At 32.2% G+C, this 10,201-nt stretch overlaps 1 long non-coding RNA gene across 1 annotated transcript in view; it reads left to right on the top strand.

The window, feature by feature from the left end:
- LOC111089660 overlaps positions 1-6,287 on the top strand; it is a 7,836-nt gene extending 1,549 nt beyond the window's left edge. The window contains exon 2 of the long non-coding RNA XR_002613875.1: positions 1,509-6,287. This is a non-coding gene — a long non-coding RNA (uncharacterized LOC111089660). The remainder of the gene's footprint in view (positions 1-1,508) is intronic.
- Positions 6,288-10,201: the final 3,914 nt, after the last annotated feature.

Raw genomic sequence — 10,201 nt, 5'->3', positions numbered from 1 at the left:
TAATACACGAGTAATGTAAATTATGAGTATTTTTGTGTAAAATACACGAGTAATGTCGTATACAATACATAAATATTGTGGTATATAATATACGAGTAATGTAAAATATGAGTATTGTTGTGTACAATATATAAATATTGTTGTATATAATACACGAGTAATGTAAAATATGAGTATTGTTGTATATAATACACGAGTAATGTAAAATATGAGTATTGTTGTATATAATATACGAGTAGTGTAAAATATGAGTATTGTTGTATATAATACACGAGTAGTGTAAAATATGAGTATTGTTGTATATAATACACGAGTAATGTAAAATATGAGTATTGTTGTATATAATACACGAGTAATGTAAAATATGAGTATTGTTGTATATAATACACGAGTAATGTAAAATATGAGTATTGTTGTATATAATACACGAGTAATGTAAAATATGAGTATTGTTGTATATAATACACGAGTAATGTAAAATATGAGTATTGTTGTATATAATACACGAGTAGTGTAAAATATGAGTATTGTGGTATATAATACACGAGTAGTGTAAAATATGAGTATTGTGGTATATAATACACGAGTAGTGTAAAATATGAGTATTGTGGTATATAATACACGAGTAATGTAAAATATGAGTATTGTGGTATATAATACACGAGTAATGTAAAATATGAGTATTGTTGTATACAATATATAAATATTGTTGTATATAATACACGAGTAATGTAAAATATAAGTATTGTTGTATGCAATACACGAGTAGTGTGGTATACAGTACAGGTACGTACAATACGTCACATGTTCAGTCTTTTTGGTTTGTTTGCTGTTAAGCACAAAGCTACACAATGAGCTATCTGTGCTGTGCCCACTGCGGGTATCGAAACCCTATCTCTTATGTTATAAGTCATCAGGCTTACTGCGGAGTCACCAGGGGGGATCGTAGTCATCTGTAATTAATATTTTTGTGTACCGACCATAAGAAGTTTGCTTGTAAAACAACTCCTGTCAAAATGTAGTTTCATCATAACGTATTGCGCTCTTCCTGAACGGTTAACATTACGAGTATATTGTCATTTATCCGGCCGCTTGGCAACTGGATTACCACGTGTAACTGAAACCATTAGACACTTAATAGATTACCAACTGACTTTTAAGTTGATTGTCCATTAAGAAGCTGACTTACTACAAGTTTCCTTCCCACGCAGTCTGATCTGACTAATACTGGTTTTATCAGCCCTCGAAAGAAGAGATAGAACAAACAAACACGTATGGTGTTCGTGTATTAACTAGAGCTGTGAGTGGTTATAAATCCGCTTCTAAACTTTTATATGTCATCGTGAATTGACAGAGTTCGCCCAACGCTACTTTTAAACTAAGATTTCATCAGTAATAACGTTAAAAATTATGAAAGAGATGTGAAGTTATACTTCTACACAACAAGTAACTGATGTGCCACATTAATTGTGTAAAGTACAGTGTTTTATTCTCTTTTTTTTTTCCAGGACTAAATCAAGACTTGTCAGATTTTTCGTGGACTCGACTAGTCATGGCGATGTTGGCTTCATTTTCCCAACACTTTGCTATAGTAGCGTATTGTAGTTTGTATAGCTGCTCGTGTACCAGCCAATCACAGAAGTTTTTGTTTTGTTTGTCAGCAAAATACTCCAACAATGAATTTAATTACAACTGTGGCTCAATTTAGTAATTAAGAAATATTAATGAATGTCATGACAATACTATTTCTTCATGTGAAGTGGATGATCTTATCGTTAGTATTGTACCGTGAATATTGTAAGACGATGGTTTTGGTTTCAGTTGCAGTAGGAAATAGCTATTTTGTTTGGTTTTTGCTAAAGTGAGACACAGTAGAAATATCGTGTATTGAGTTTCGAACCCACGATCAACACTCACAGTGTTTAGCTAGCTTAAGAACCGCACAGTCATGTGACTTCTCTGCATGACCAAAGTCGTGTCAGTTTCGAATGTTTTTAACACTAGTAGATTAACAATAAGATTTTTTATGGTGCTGAATTTATATTCATTCCAAGCATCAAATTCCAACTGCAAAACTAGCACACAAAATGAGGCTATTTTATCATTTTTCCTGTTCTATAAAATATTATAATTACACCGAAACGATAAATTTCCATGAATACTACAGGAGACTGTAACCTTGTGATTATTTTTTTACGATAACTCATTAAGCCTCTCATCTTTATAAAATATTAATAATGATAATAATGTTGAAACAGTTTCTGATTTTTACAATATCATCCAATCTTGTAGAACTGGTTTTATCAAGCTAGAGTTTTAACCAAGATTGTTTATCATTCTGAACAACAAACACTTTCATTAAGCCTCTTATCTTTGTAAAATATTAATAATGATAATAATGTTGAAACAGTTTCTGATTTTTACAATATCATCCAATCTTGTAGAACTGGTTTTATCAAGCTAGAGTTTTAACCAAGATTGTTTATCATTCTGAACAACAAACACTTTCATTAAGCCTCTCATCTTTGTAAAATTTTAATAATGATAATAATGTTGAAACAGTTTCTGATTTTTACAATATCATCCAATCTTGTAGAACTGGTTTTATCAAGCTAGAGTTTTAACCAAGATTGTTTATCATTCTGAACAACAAACACTTTCATCGTCAGCTGTACGTTAAAGAATAAACGTGTGTGATAAATGTGACTATCTTTAGTTAAACCTCAGTATTTCTGTAGGTGGTTCTCCTTCATCACCAAAATATGCTACTAGGTGACGCTTCGTTATCAACCGTTTAACCAGTTCTGAATCTATCATGTAAAGGGAGAAACTGGGCGTTGTCAGAAATAAGAACTTTGTCAGTTGAATCACTAATTAGAATCTTGTGACTTCCAACATTATGGCTCTCTCGACTGGTTACCTTCTGACGTTTTATAGTGCAGTTTTCTACACTGATTACATGGTGACACTTTACAGTACAGTCTTATAGATTGTTACATGGTAACATCTTACAGTATACATCTTTACGCTGATTACATGGTGACGCTTTACACTACAGTCCTCTAGACTGTTACTTGGTAATATCTTACAGTATATGTCTCTACACTTGTTACGTGGTGACGCTTTACAGTACAGTCCTCTAGACTGTTACATGGTAATATCTTACAGTATAGATCTCTACACTGGTTACATGGTGGCACTTTAGAGTACAGTTCTCTATACTGTTACATGGCGACATCTTACAGTACATTTTACTTTACTGGTTACATGGTAATACTTTATAATACAGTTATCTAGACTTGTTACATGGTGCAATCTAACTGGTTATATGGTGGCTATTAACAATACAGTTTACTTGACTGGTTATATGGTGTTATCTAATAGGATAGTTCTGTCGACTGATTATATGGTGGATTCTAACAATATAGATAACTTGACTGATTATATGGTGACATCTAACTCTGTAGTTGACTTGACTGGTTACATGGTGACATCTAATAGTGTATCTCTCTCGACTGGTTATATGGTGGTAAGTATCAATACAGTTTACTTGACTGGTTACTTGGTAATATCTGCTAGTATAGTTCTCTTGACTGGTTATGTGGTGGCTATTACTAATACAGTTTATTTGACTGGTTATATGGTGACATCTAACTCTATAGTTCTCTCGACTGGTTATATGGTGGCTTCTAACAAAAGAGTTTATTTAATGGTTACATGGTGGCATCTAAAAGTCTAGTTCTCTCGACTGGTTATATGGTGGCTTCTAACAAAAGAGTTTATTTAATGGTTACATGGTGGCATCTAAACGTCTAGTTCTCTCGACTGGTTATATGGTGGCTTCTAACAAAATAGCTTATTTAATGGTTACATGGTGGCATCTAAACGTCTAGTTCTCTCGACTGTTTATATGGTGGCTTCTAACAGTAGAGTTCTCTAGACTGGTTATTTATATGGTGGCCTCTTACGATGATTTCTTAATCCTAGAAAGAACTTTTTCCATATTAATTAGAAGAATGCGAGTGTCCTCAAGTCTACATCTTCATATTATTTTTGTGGTTTAATCACGATTTCGATTGACTACATAACTTTCAACCTACTTAATAGAAAACACAACATTCGAGAAGTGTTCCAACGTTCAAGGAAAGCTTCATGCAAAGAAATCACGTGAGGTGAATACGTCAGATTAAATGTTTACAGTGGTAGTACAAAACATTATTTTTAGCATTCCATGTCATATTCGTTAAGAAGCACGAGCTTTTTTGTGTAAAGATATGTATTTGCAATTACGCTTAAGCTTTTGGAATATTCTATGTAGGGTTAACACTTGAAGCACTTTCATGTGTATCTCATGTTTTTTGACATCAGATGTGAAAGACCAAAGTTATTGTAGAATAAGATGACCCTGTCTATGTGTAGTAATTGTTAGTATTTTAGTTTAATTTTTTTATGTTAACTCATGAAATCCCACGATTTTTCTCCGAAGACGTTTCATTCTTTGGTGAATTTAACGATTTAGGACTTGTATGTTATTTTTTACTTGTGAAATATGCAAAAGAATTTGACTCATTATTTAGACTCGTTGAAAACTTCACAGAGATCCTCTTTTGTGTTTTAAAATATATTCTGGAAGATTATAGAGTTATTAATTACAATGCTTTCCAAAAAGTGAAATCTGAGACCAAATAAGATTCGAACCCGTGACTTTCCTTTTCTCTAAACAAGTAAGATGAGACCGTGTGTCCGATAAGCAGAGTCGTGGACTTGAATCTCGGCCGTTCTCGGTTTTCACTTCATCAGAAAATTTGATAACTTTATAGAGTGTTATACTGCCCATAAATTTCTCTTTTCTTAACCCTTAATAATATTTACTAATGCTTTAACTAAACATCCAACAGTATCTTAGTAGAAATAGCTAAGTTATGAAACGGCAGCGTTTTAGCTGTTTTTACATTTTCAGAACAACAACAAAATCAAACATTTTATTTGTTTCTTTCATTGACGGATATTTTTAGCGATCAAGTTGATACGTCGTCTCTTTAGATCCCATTTACACAGCATTTTTTTGGTTAAAGCGCCGTAAGTCTAACTCTGCTGATCAGGAATATAACTAATTATGTGGTGATTTGGTTCCGTTGCTAATTTAAGGATATTTCTGAAAGGAAGAGCTCAACTTTAGTGTAAGATTAGCTGAAATTTTGATTCAACCCGATCCAAGAATTGTTTAAGCTTGAAATGAGTTGAAAGTTTGCTAGCGTTCAATTTTTACCAACTCCTCAACATTATTGACCAACTCTTCAACATTATTGACTTCGAGTGGGCTAAGCCTAATTTTTAACAGTGTATCGAGAAGTTTTCTTAATTTTTCTGTATCTTAGCAGGAAAATTAATCATAGATTACTTATTTATAACGTCACTAAGAGAACAGTTTTTGTCTATTAGGTGCATGGCTAGAACACTAAAATGTTAGGGGGGGTCTTTTTTAAAAACAACATGTGGACCTTTTCTGATACACAGGAAACTTAAGTGACTTACGTGAAAGTCAGAAGCTAGAAGACCTTTCAGACTTTTCAGAATATTGGGGGGGTCTTCGACTCTTCTTTCCCCTCTTGGCTATGTCCCTGCTGTCAGTAACTCCCTTAGAATTAATCAAGTGTCGAGGAAATAAGGAAATGCTATATTCCCAAGTCGTCTCTTTGTTGTACAGTTGACTCAAAACGGAGGGTGCTGTAACAGAATCAGGGATATTCCTGTATAACTAAGATAATTCTTCTTTTTATATTGGGGCTTGTTACACGTGCTTTGGATTGCTGAAAAAAAAAACCTCGACAAAAGTGGATACATTTATACCATAACGGCAATTAATGTCTTAAAGACAATATTAAAAGTGAAAATAGAATTTGCAACAGAACCATCTCTTAGAACATGGGCTGGGGGCGAACCATGCCTTTCTCAGGTTCACAAAGAACATGAGCCAGAGGCGAACCATGCCTTTCTCAGGTTCACAAAGAACATGGGCTGGAGGCGAACCATGCATATCTCAGGTTCACAAAGAACATCTTTACAATTTTCCTGTTCATTCTTTAGTTGAATGCTTTCTTTCCGTCATGTTTTAATTTCTGGAAAGCCAGGTTAGAAATGGTTTAACAACTTCACCCTGTTTTTTGTAAATAAATATGTATTTAATATTTTGTTTATGAAGAAGTAGATAACCTTTTAATACACTTTTGTTTTGTATTTGGATGTTCCGTTTTATTTTCCCAGAATAAAATCAAAAATGCTTTGTATTTTTCTGAGTTGTTTTTTAACTTTTGTTCATTTGTTTCTTGATTTTTTTTTTCAGTTAAGCAGTTATAACAGCTGGAGAGTTAAATTAATTGTTGTTTGAAGTGACCAATAAAATCCGTTGTTACATGAACTGCCCATTTAAATCAGCGAATTAAACCAATGATACCAGTACTTTCACAACTATATCAATTCGATTCAAATATTTTCCAGCTTTAACTAATTTAGCTACGAAGTTCACACAGTTCTCATAAGCAAGGTAATATTATAAATTAAAGGTTACATATGATTTGTGTAGACTCTGATCGACACAGTGTTTAGTTTAACAGGGATTCTGATCGACACATTGTTTAGTCTAACAGAGATTCTGATTGAATCTTTATTTAGTTTAACAGAGACTCTGATTGATACATTGTTTAGTTTAACAGGGATTCTGATCGACACATTGTTTAGTTTAACAGAGATTCTGATTGAATCTTTATTTAGTTTAACAGACATTCTGATTGAATCTTTATTTAGTTTAACAGAAATTCCGATTGAATCTTTATTTAGTTTAACAGACATTCTGATCGACACATTGTTTAGTTTAACAGGGATTATGATCGACACATTGTTTAGTTTAACAGAGATTCTGATTGAATCTTTATTTAGTTTAACAGAGACTCTGATCGACTACATTGTTTAGTTTAACAGGGATTCTGATCGACACATTGTTTAGTTTACCAGAAATTCTGATTGAATCTTTATTCAGTTTAACAGAAATTCTGATTGAATCTTTATTTAGTTTAACAGAAATTCCGATTGAATCTTTATTTAGTTTAACAGAAATTCCGATTGAATCTTTATTTAGTTTAACAGAGATTTTGATTGAATCTTTATTTAGTTTAACAGGGATTCTGATCGACACTTTATTTAGTTTATCAGGCGTTCTGATCGATGCTATATTTAGTTTAACAGGGATTCTGATCGACACTTTATTTAGTTTATCAGGAGTTCTGATCGATGCTATATTTAGTTTAACAGGGATTCTGATCGACACTTTATTTAGTTTATCAGGAGTTCTGATCGATGCTATATTTAGTTTAACAGAGATTCTGATCGACACTTTATTTAGTTTATCAGGAGTTCTGATCGATGCTATATTTAGTTTAACAAGGATTCTGATCGACACTTTATTTAGTTTAACAGGTATTCAGATATAGGAAATTTTACCCCTGCTCTCGAAGTTATACGTGTTGAGATATTCAGATTTCGCCAGCAGTAAAGGAAAAGACGATACTTTGGTGAACTATAGCCACACTGAAAGTATAAGATTCCTATCAGTCTGAAAGTCTAGGAATCCCTGGAACCCGAATCTGATAATCGTTTTCTTTATGCGGGTTAACCTGACATCATAAATGTTGTAAAACATAATTTCATTACGCAGGTGTAAACTTATAAATAATTATATCTAAGTTATTGTAGGATTCGACCCCCCCCCCTAGCTATCAGGCTGACTTATTAACCTAGTCACGTGACCACGCACATTTGATGGATAGAAACGATATTCAGTTGAACGTATAGGAAGAGTGTCTTAGAAAGCACACCGTAATAAAGGTTGAATTTGTGATTTAAGATTTGTGAATCGTATAAACTAAGTCCAGTTACTTGTGTCCAAGTAGAGGAAGGAAGAAGGACTAAACTTGTATGAAAGAAATAATGACAATATCCCCAGAACTGTGTAATCGTGGGGAAAGTAATTAATTCGAAAATACAATAACAGCAACTTTTACAGTAGGTAGGTTCTTATTCTAATAATAATAACGTGTCGACTCATTAAAGATAAACAATATTATGGGTCGAAACGTTGTAATTATTAAAATAAGAACCCGCCTTCTCTTAAAGATGCTATTATCGTATTTTGAATTGTTACTTACCAAATATTAATGCCTTCTCTTAAAGATGCTATTATCGTATTTTGAATTGTTACTTACCAAATATTAATGTAATTGATTGCTTAGATTAATCCAGCTTATTATTGAAGAGATCAATGTAATACTGAGTAAAAGAATAATAAAAAATATTAACTAAAATTTATCACTTCTTGGTTTTGCGCATGTTCAGAACTAATATATAACCTTCATCAAAACACGCATTCCATTTAAAATGAAAAATATTCTTTACAGGAATGAATTTGAAAGTTATACGTGTGTTTATATGTGATGAATAAATTCAATCTCTCCAACTTAATGATCTAACCGACTTAGTAGATTATATCTCAAAGAGAACATCTTTTTTTTATGTCATTGTCCAGGCTACTGGAAAGATGATGACCGGTCAATATACAGGTGTTTAGAAAAATATTGATGGAATTTTACTTGTGAATAAAGTTTGGTGATGTGTTTAAACTGAAGCTTGTTTGTTTTTTCAACTTGTTTTTGGCGTAAATCTGAAAGAAGACAAAAGCTGTCGATGTGACATCACCATTCAGTTCTTTGGAAATATGGAAAACATCCGCAGTATCTTTTACAATAAAAAAACTTCTTATAAATTCTGAGTATAAAAGATCATGTCACCTGAGAACACGAAGTTCAGCCCAACAGTACTAACAACAAAACTCTAAACATAGCCTTGCAAAATCTAGTTGAAAAACATGTAACTTTGTTTAATAAACTTGATAATAAAACCTGAAAATTAGTTTTGCAAAATGCACACGAAGAACACATAATGGCACTGATAACAAAATTATAATAACAGTTTTGCACAGTCCACACGAAGAACACACAGTTTCACTGATAACAGAATTATAAAAATGTTTTGCAAATTATACACGAAGAACACAAAATTACACATAATAATACTAATAAAATTACAATAGCTTTGCAAAACCCCCACGAAGAATGCAGAATTGCATATAATAGTACTGATAACAAAATTGTAAGAGCAGTTTTAGAAAATCCACACGAAGAACACATAATAGCACTGATAACAGAATTATAAAAATAGTTTTGCAAAATCCACTTAAAGAACACACAATTGCACATAATTGTACTGATAAAATTGTAAAAATAATTTTGCAAAACCCATTGGAAAAACACCTAATAAAATTAATATAAAAAACCTGAAAACACAGTTTTGCAAGTTCTATCAGAAGAACACACACTTCTATACAATAGCACTGATAACAAAACAGTAAAAATAGTTTTGCAAGTTCTATCAGAAGAACACACATTTCTATACAATAGCACTGATAACAAAAAAGTAAAAATAGTTTTGTAACACCCATTAAAAGAACACATAACTGCGCCTAATAATATTGCTAATAAAACCTTTAAAATAGTTTTGTAAAAAAAGTCATATACTGAGATCATACAGTATAATTGCAAATTAATCTTTTAACTAAATGCTAAGTTGATGCAAAAATACAATGTATTGAAAGTATAATCACTAAATATTTGTTTCTTTAGAATATATACCAATCAATAGGGATAGAGGTGTCAGGCTTCACTATTGGTTACGTATTATAAAATATATATACTAATTAATAGGGATAGAGGTATCAGGCTTCATTATTGGTTACGTATTATAAAATATATATACTAATTAATAGGGATAGAGGTATCAGGCTTCACTATTGGTTACGTATTATAAAATATATATACTAATTAATAGGGATAGAGGTATCAGGCTTCACTATTGGTTACGTATTATAAAAGATGTACATATATTCAGCTTCCTAGGTTTGTAGATCTTACCAAGAACCAGGTGCTTCAATCTTACGTAAACCGATTCACAACAACTAACATATTTTCAGAAAGCCCTCTTGCGGATAAAAGCGCATTAACACTATTAGCAGTGAGGCTCATTCACGTTAACTAACATATTTTCATAAGTTCCTCTCGCGGATAAAAGCATATTAACTCTGTTAGCAGTGAGT

Source organism: Limulus polyphemus, unplaced genomic scaffold (genome assembly GCF_000517525.1).
Source record: "Limulus polyphemus unplaced genomic scaffold, Limulus_polyphemus-2.1.2 Scaffold6943, whole genome shotgun sequence".
Classification (NCBI taxonomy): domain Eukaryota; kingdom Metazoa; phylum Arthropoda; class Merostomata; order Xiphosura; family Limulidae; genus Limulus; species Limulus polyphemus.
Note: the sequence above shows the minus strand (reverse complement) of the source record. Positions and strands in the feature narration are given on the sequence as shown.